This window comes from Benincasa hispida, chromosome 9, assembly GCF_027475165.1.
Source record: "Benincasa hispida cultivar pf3 chromosome 9, pf3_genome.v1.1, whole genome shotgun sequence".
Classification (NCBI taxonomy): Eukaryota; Viridiplantae; Streptophyta; class Magnoliopsida; order Cucurbitales; family Cucurbitaceae; genus Benincasa; species Benincasa hispida.
The window spans coordinates 14,614,313-14,623,950 of NC_143486.1; the positions used below are offsets into that span (position 1 = coordinate 14,614,313).

A 9,638-nucleotide genomic window follows, 5' to 3' on the forward strand; every position below is an offset into this window, starting at 1 on the left:
ACTCTATTTAATTATTCAAAGTAATAGCAAATTAAATAATTTGTACTGGGCATGCATTGCAATTACAAAATCTATCATCATTATGAATAATATATATAGAGAATATAAGATATTTAAAATTTTGTCATCATGAATGTAACTCAACTATCATAATGCTTGTAACCTTGAAATTAGAAATTCGATTCTCCCATCACACACTTTAATTACAATACTATTACAAAAAATATAGAGAGAGAGAAATATATAATTAATACATAATAGTCGTCGAATCGTAGTAGCCAACAACCAAGGACCGAGACTTTTGTATTACAAAATAGTGATAGACAACGACCAAAGTCTTCAGCTTTATCTTGCATTTACCCAAACTCACATCACGCACTTGTTCATCAACTGATCTGTTGCGAAACTGTTGAGCAACCTTCTTCCAAAGCTCCCTCCTTTGTCATCCACCATGGCTGAAGCTATTCTCTTCAACGTTACTGCAGACATCATATTCAAACTGGGCTCTTCCCTACTCCGAGAGTTTGGATCGCTGTGGCATGTCAAGGATGACCTTGACAAACTCGAAGACACTCTTTCTGCCATTCAATCTGTGCTTCACGACGCAGAGGAGCAGCAGTCGAAGAACAGTCAAGTGAGTGATTGGGTCTTAAAGCTTAAGGATGTTTTGTACGAGATTGATGACTTGATCGATAAGTCGTCTTACGAAACCTTGAGAAGGCAAGTTCTAGCCAAAGACCGAAGAAAGAGAAAACAAGTATGTACCCTCTTCTCCAAATTTAAATCTATTGGAAAATATGTCACAAAATCAAGGAAATTAGGCAGAGGTTACAAGCTATTAATGATGATAAAAAATCAATTTAGCTTTTGTGAGCATGTGATAGAGAAAAGGGAAGACGAAGGGCTGAGAAAGAGACGGGAGACTCACTCTTTTATACTTGAAGAGGAAGTGATTGGTAGGAGTAATGACAAGGAAGCAGTCATAGATCTTCTACTAAATTCCAACACCAAAGAGAATATTGCAGTAGTTTCCATTGTTGGAATGGGAGGATTGGGAAAGCCTGCCGTTGCTCAATCTATTTATACTCATCACAATATGACTAATAATGGGTTTCAATTGAAGTTATGGGTGTGTGTTTCTGAAGAATTTGATCTGAAAGTTATTATCCAAAAGATAATAAAGTCTGCAACTGGGAAGAAGCCTAAACCATTCCTACAAACAGATCCAGTACAAAGTGAGCTTAGAAACCAAATTGATAGAAAGATTTTTGTTGTCTTTTAAGGATAAGGAACTTTACCAAATTTTGGAACAAGGAAATAATGATCTAAAGGAAATGCAATTAATTCTTGAGTTCAGCAATAAATATCTCCCAGCTAATTTGAAGCAATGTTTCCTCTATTGTGCTTTGTTTCCCAAAGATCATGAAATTCAAAAGGATGAACTTATACTACTATGGAGAGCACAAGGTTTCATTCAATCAATGGGCAATAAGGACAATAACCTCATTGATATTGGTGATGATTATTTCATGGAGTTATTATCAAGGTCATTTTTTCAAGAGGTTGTAAAAAATGATTTGGGAGACATAAAAGCATGTAAGATGCACGATTTGATGTATGATATGGCTTGTTCGATAACAAATAATGAATGTGTGTGTGGACTGATCGGTAATGTAATTAACAAAAGAATTCATCACTTTTCATTGGAAGAAAATTGTCATGAAAATCAACTTATGGAATCATTATCTAAGGCGACATATTGAGGACATTTTTTATTCGAAGTGATGCAATTGGTTCCCTATTGAACTTGGAAGAAATCTTTCATAATATTTCTCAATTTAGTATATGTATCCAGTAATGTAGGAAACTTGATCAACCTTAAGCATTTGGATCTTTCAGAAAATTTTGAATTACAATCTCTTCCGGATTCTATTATTGAATTGTGTAAGTTGGAAACACTCATCCTTAAAAATTGTGGCATGTTAATAGAACTTCCAAAAGATGATTGGAGCAACCTTAGGCAACCTGATCTTACAGAAAATTCAAGAATAGAATTCCTTCCCGACTTTATTACTCAATTAAATAATTTGGAAACACTTATTCTTGTTGGGTGTACAAGCTTAAAAGAATTGCTGGAAGATACTAAAAGATTGATCAACCTTAAGCATCTTGATTTGAGAGAATGTTTTAGGCTCACTCATATGCCAAAAGGGTTAGGTGAGCTAACTAATCTTCAAACAATGAATCAGTTTGTGTTAGAAAAGAATAAGGGCTGTGAATTAAATGAGTTGGGTGGACTTACCAAGTTGAAAGGAATATTAAGTATTCAAGGATTGAAATTTTGTACAAGTATTGATGGAGAAACTAAGAGTAAGTTCTTGCAACTAACGTTAGGTCTTCGAGAGTTGGAATTAAATTGGTGGAAACAAACTGCCCATAATGAGCTTACAAGTTTAGAGTTGGACGATGTGATCTATGAAAGTGTTTTAGATTGATTACAACCACATTCAAATCTTCAAAAAATATCTATTCGTGAGTACGGTGGAGTGAAGTTATGTAATTGGATATCCTCTAATTTCCTTGGTTGTCTTGTCATTATATGTTTTTCTCATTGTAATAGATTGCAACATCTCCCTCAATTCGATCAGTTTCTTAATCTCAAGCATCTTGAGCTTGGTTACTTACCCAACATCGAGTACATTATTGATGTCAACAATGATGATTATTTTCTTCATCAACACTTTTTCCATCCCTCGAGGAATTACGGATTTCGAACATGCCTAAGTTGGTGAGATGGTGCAAGGGTACAACTCCTATAATACTTCCTCGCCCTTTTAAATTAATTATTGGTCATGATTCTCCTTTGCACGTGTTGAAGTCTTTCCATGTACCTAATTTGAAGGCATTGCAGATTCTTCGGTTAGAGGATGAGTTGGATTTTGTACAATGGAAAGATTATGAAAACCTCACCTCTCTAGATCTTGCCTTTGTGAGTAAATTGGAGCACTTGCCCGAGTGTTGGCAACATTGGCTAAAGAGGCCAAAGAACACGTGGCTGCAAAACGCAAGGTAACGAAGGTGTTACCTAAAAGAACCAAGGGAAGGAAGCGTCAGTTCAGTGACATCTTAGTAGAGAAGGGCTTGTTCCCTAAACGCCACCCTTTGCCAGTTTATATCAAGGAGACCATCAACGCATTAGGGTGGAGTCAATTTTGCATTGGGCATGATCGCATCTGGCCCAACCTTGTCCGCGCGTTCTACAATAGCGAATTTGACATGGAAAGGAACAACGCCTTTGTTGAAGGGGTGTTAGTTCGCTTCTCAGCAGAAAAATTTAATGAAGTGTTCAACATGAGCAACAATCCTGACGTAGAGGGGAATCGCATCTTGGAACAACCAACACCTAGTGAGTTAGAAGATACGCTGAAGACAGTGGTCAAACCTGGAAGCAAGTGGTAGACATCAAGAAACAGATTCAAGATGCTTGCTTCTAGGAATTTGAATCCAGACGCTAATTTGTGGTGTTACTTAATCAAACGCAGCATCATGCCTACAATGCATGATGAAACATTAACTAGAGAACGCATCTTGGCCACCTACTGCATAATGCAATGTATCCCATTGGACATTGGAAGGATCATTAAGGATCAGATCAAGGCCATCAAGAACAAGCCTCGAGGGAAACTATATTTTCCATGGCTGATCTACGCATTATGTGAACCCGGGGGCTGATAACTTGTAGAAATACAATTTATTTATGCCACCTTATCTAGATATTGCGGCCAAAAGTGAGGAATTATGCGCTAATTGTCTGTAAATAATCTTAGTTTGTTAATAATTTCAAATGCTTGCAATAAAATCCACTAATGCCAAAAGATGGAGAATATGGCGAAAATTTACTCTGTTTTGTAGGAAGACCAAATTCACCACTTGCGCTCAAGGCTCAAGAGAACTTCATCAACACATCCCTATCACCATTGCGCCCATCAAGCATCATCACATAGACATTCATTGAAGAAACAGCGCAATGCGATAGTCGATCTTGATCCCCATGACAACCACATGCGGTTATTAAAACAAACGCTGCATGTGAACCTGTGATCGAGTGATGCAAATGAGCAACGCAAGAGTGGGAGATTCAGATGCATGTACAACTAACGGTTGTGCACAATTGACGGTCTGATTGCATAACAGAAGGAATAAAATCAGTCCATCTTCGGAATTTCCATAACCAACAGTGGGGACCACTTGGCCGGAGTCAAAGCTATTCTGCCTATAAATACCCTAGAGGATTCAACGAAAAATTATGTTATTCAATCTGGGCGAAGTGCTGCAAGATTAAAGAGAGAAAAGAGCCTAGCTGAGTGCTACAAAGTCAAATCTGGGAAGAAGAAGAGATAAGGCCGAAAGGTGTAATCTCCGTTCAACCTGTCAATATCCTCGAGCGAAGCTCTGTTTAAGGACACTATTACTGGAGGAGCCAGCCTGAGAGGGAAGCTCATCCCACCATCTATTCATCCACAACTGGCAAGCAGATCTTCATCAATCGGTGACCAAGACATTGGCGCTTGATTGTCCTTTTTCTACCCTTCTACGTATTTCATGTTCCTTCTATCTTTCTATTCATTCATCATGTATCAAACTCTCGATAGAAATATTAGTAGTTTCGATATAAGTCATTATTCATCTTCTGTCTGCCATCGTGCACCCGTTATTCACTTTCTTCACTATGTTTTTCTGATCTTTCGATAAGTACTATAAATGTCTAAAGGCTTAATGTAAATTAAAGTTATGTAATACGTTTAGCTAAAGCATGCTAGACGACATCTTCATCTGTGAGATCAGAAGTGAAGATGCCATTCTGATCTATCGAGAAAAGGTCAGAAGAGTGCATTAACTAAAGCGAGTAGTACTTCCATTGGAAGCAATCTTGCGTTCATTACGTCGGACTCTAGTTTCCACGCAGACATGCAGGAAACACGGCCGATCACTGAAAGGTGTATGCCATGAGAAAAATGGAATAGTATTTGTATCTTTACTTTCATAAAGTGCTTGCAATGATTTGTACACTCATCCTTCTTTTCTTTTGTCCTCATAAGACTTGTCGCCGCATACCCTGTCCTTGCACAGCCTTCACAACTAGCCTTAATCTTAGCATCTTGTACATGTAACCTATATCGAATACATATAGCTTAGGTTTATTGTATTTTTACCGCATTTACTTTACTTTTATTTTATGTAATTACTTTTGTACAACACAACTCAAAGATTTGAAAAAACCGGTCGCATAACATCATGAAAACACCGCATTAAACCGGTATCATATTTCCCCGTGTTCGACCTTAGATCACACCGAGAAACTTACGATGGAATTACACTTGGTTTCATCGTAAGGAAATTTGTGGCACAATAGGGTATACTACCGAATCCTATTAAATATCGCATAAACCGTAGTAGTATGGCATTCCATGCATCGCATATCAATTCTAATTTATATATGCGATTAAAGGCACAAGAACAAGTTTATGGCACCGTTGCCGGGGAAATAACTGGTCAATGGTTTAATGTTTGAATATTTTCATGATTTATGCAGGACAGATCTCTTTGTACTGACTATTCAAAGCGAAGAATAGTTTGACGGCTTAGGCATTCTAGAGTAATCTGGTATACCTACGCGGACCCAGAGATCCGGTGAATCTTTCGCACCGAGTTCATCAGGACCACATTCTTTGGTGGAATATATGGTTGAAGAGAACATGGCACATGCTGAATACCTGAGGAAGGAGTTACTTATGCAAGATCTCGTTTTTCTTGCTAGTAATCGGAATGTCCCAATGAGGGACTATGCGGTGCCAGAATTTTACAACTTTTCACCTGGAATTTCAAGATTAGTGGTTGAGGGAGATGTGAACTTTGAAATCAAACCAATCATGCTGCAGATGATTCAGAATGTGGGGCAGTTTGGAAGAGTATCAGGAGAAGACCCACATGTGCATTTGACTAAGTTTGCCGACATGTGTAGCGCATTTTATCCACCTAGTGTTACTCAGGAAAATTTAAAATTGCATCTATTCCTGTGCACCTTTCGGGATGAAGTGAAGAGATGGGCTCAATCATTAGAGCCTGGTGAAATCAATGGATGGACTCAGTTGGTCAACAGATTTATGAATAGGTTCTTCCCTCCATATGTCAAATCACAAAGAAGGAGGGAGATTCTGAATTTTGAATAATAGAATTATGAAACGTTGAGCACCACTTGGGTTCGATTCAAGGATTTAGTAAAGAGGTGTCCACATATAGGGATTCCTGAGAGCATTCTGATGGAAACTTTTTATAATGGTCTAGACCATTCAATGCAAACAGTTGCCGATTCCTTCGTAGATGGAGGATTTATGAGTAAGACATATACGGAGGAAAAGGAGATATTGGATCGCACATCGCGACAATCTGATGAATGGGTTGATACTGGTTTTGAGGAACGGGGTTTGGAGCCAGAGCAAGTACAGAGAGTTGACGTGGCGACAGATGCAATGAGCTCATTAGTCGAGCAAATGACTACTATGACCTCATTACTTCAAATCGTACCTGATCAACAAAGGATTCTCTCTCAAGGAACAACGCAACTTAATGCGGTGAGTCATACATCTACAATGGATTGCTTTCAATGGGGAGAGGAGTATTTAAATATTGACCCATGGACCCAGCATCCTGTATATGCCGTTTATAATGAATCAAGAGGCGACGATTATGATCATGAGTGGGATCACTCAATTTTTGGAGTGGATGAGAACCTTGCTCATGAAGGCCATAGTTTTTATCAGTTCAAGTATTCGGATAATCAAGACAATTTATCTGCCTTTACTACTCTTGAATGCGGTATAAGTGGTTTTCAAGAAACTCAACAATGTGACCAACTGTTCGCCTACAATACCTTTTATGACACCTTATCTCTGGAATCATCATTAAAGTATTATATCGAAAAGAGCGAGGCCATGAGGCAATCACAAGCTGAGTCTCTTAAAGAATTGGAAGATTAAGTAGATCAGCTTGCAAAAGAATTAAAGAAGAGAGCGTCGGGTACATCGCAGGACAATGTGGAGATAATGGGGCAGAAAGGTAAGGAAGAATGTCATGCCGTGACATTGCGAAGTGGCAAAGTGATGACCCCTAACATACCGAAGGTACCAGAGGCGACAGCATCACCAGACGTGAATAACTGTAGAGGATGACCAAGCGCAAAGCAATGAGAATAATCCCAGTTCAACAACAAAAACAGAAGAAAATGATTCTCAAGATTTAAATTTACAGTCAACACAACCTCCTGCCAATAGCAGTTAACCTGCAAAGGACTCTCTAAGCAATAAAGTGATCAGGAAATATGGGGAATCCTCCACCTTTCCCATCAAGGCTGAAAAAGAAAGATGATAGCAAACAATTTCAGAGGTTCCTGGATGTTCTCCGACAATTACATATCAATATTCCCTTGATAGAAGCTTTAGAGCAGATGCCAAGTTATGTAAAATTTCTCAAGGATATTTTGGCCAACAAAAGCAAGATTGGAAAAAAATGAAACAGTGGCATTAACATACGAATGCAGCGCGTAGTTTTAGAATAATCTTCCAACCAAGATGAAAGATTCTGGGGCGTTTACATTACCATGCATCATAGGAGGGAAGATGGTTGGAAACACATCATGCGATTAGGGGCAAGTATAAATTTGATGCCCTTATCAATTTTTAAGAAGTTAAATATCGGTGAAGCTAAATCGACCACGATTACAATACAGTTAGCCGATAGATCAATCAAACTTCTAGAGGGAAAAATTGAAGATGTCCTCGTATAAGTGGATAAGTTCATTTTCCCTGCAGATTTTGTCATTTTAGATTATGAAGCAGACAGGGAAATCCCTATTATCCTGGGATGCCCTTCCTTGCCACAGGGTGAGCCTTGATCGATGTACACAAAGGTGAATTGACCATCAGGGTCGAAGATTAGTAGGTTAGGTTCAACGTACTCAATCGTTGAAATATCCAGGAGATATGGAAAACTATCAGTACATTTAGGATGTATAGGGAGGCCAGCTGTACGAACCCCTAAATGTGTTGGAGAAGGGAGAATTTGAGGTCAGCGCAATAGAGGAGGAAGATTGCACCGAAATTCATGCAATATCAAGTTTTGAGTCACTCGAGTTATTTGAACGAACTTCACAACGACTTAAGCCATCATTAGAAGAGCCTCCCATGTTGTAGTTGAAACCGCTGCCAATACATCTGAAATATGCTTACTTAGGGAGTAATGACACGTTGCCTGTTGTCATTTCTGCATCATTAAATAGGGAGAAAGGGGATGTGCTTATACAGATCCTAAAGAATAGCGCAAAAGCCTTAGGATGGACCTTGGCTGAAATTCGAGGAATTAGTCCCTCGTACTGTATGCACAAAATCTGTCTGGAGGAAGGTAGAAATGGATCAGTAGAAAGGCAGCGCCAATTGAACCCAGTAATGAAGGAGGTTGTCAAGAAAGAGATAGTGAAGTGGCTAGATATTGGTGTCATCTACCCAATTTCTGATAGTAGATGGGTGAGCCTAGTGCAATGCGTTCCAAAGAAATGGGGGATAGCGGTCATTACTAATGATAGGAATGAACTAGTTCCCACCAGGACAACCACAGGGTGGAGAATTTGTATGGATTACAGCAAGTTGAATCTGGCCACCAAAAAGGACCATTTTCCATTACCATTCATCGACCAGATGCTAGATAGACTGGCTGGGAGCGAGTTCTTCTGTTTTCTTGATGGATATTCAGGATATAACCAAATAGTAATTGTGCCTGAGGATCAGGATAAAACCAACTTCACGTGCCCGTTTGGCACGTTTGCATTTTGGCGCATGCCATTCGGACTTTGCAACGCACCAGGCACCTTCCAGAGATGTATGATGGCAATCTTTTCAGATTACTTGGAAGAGTCTGTTGAAGTATTTATGGATGATTTTTCTGTGTTCGGCAGTAACTATGACTCATGTTTGAAAAATCTTGAGAAAGTGTTGAAAATATGTGTAGAGACGAACCTTGTATTGAATTGGGAAAAATATCATTTCATGGTGGAAGAAGGAATAATGCTGGGTCAAAAAATTTCTAAAGCAGAATTGGAAGTTGATCAAGCAAAGATCGACGCAATCTCCAAGTTACTCTCACCGGTAAATGTCAAGACACTAAGAAGCTTTCTGGGTCATGTAGGATTCTATATAAGATTTATTCGTAACTTCTCCCAGATTGCAAGACCACTTAGTGCTCTCCTGGAAGTTATCCGTGAATACAACTTTGGTGAGGCTTGCTCTAAAGCTTTTAACACATTAAGAGAGGCACTCATCTCAGCTCCGATTTTGGTTGCACCTGATTGGATGTAACCCTTTGTGCTAATGTGTGATGCAAACGGATATGCTGTAGGAGCTGTTTTAAGTCAACGCAAGGAAAAGGTTTTGCATCCTATTTACTATGCAAGCAAAATGCTGAATGACGCACAAGAAAATTATACAACCACGGAAAAGGAAATGTTGGCAGTAGTCTTTGCGCTAGAAAAGTTCCAACAGTACTTGATCAGAACAAATGTGGTGGTGTATACAGATCATTTTGCAATA

The 9,638-nt window shown here is 38.9% G+C and overlaps 1 pseudogene across 1 annotated transcript; it reads left to right on the forward strand.

The window, feature by feature from the left end:
* The first annotated feature begins 201 nt into the window (after positions 1-201).
* On the forward strand, positions 202-4,691 carry LOC120084561 (putative disease resistance protein RGA1; annotated as a pseudogene). The gene is made up of 2 exons (XR_016531688.1): positions 202-1,825; positions 1,860-4,691. The product of XR_016531688.1 is annotated as a putative disease resistance protein RGA1 (transcript).
* The last annotated feature ends 4,947 nt before the right edge of the window (positions 4,692-9,638 follow it).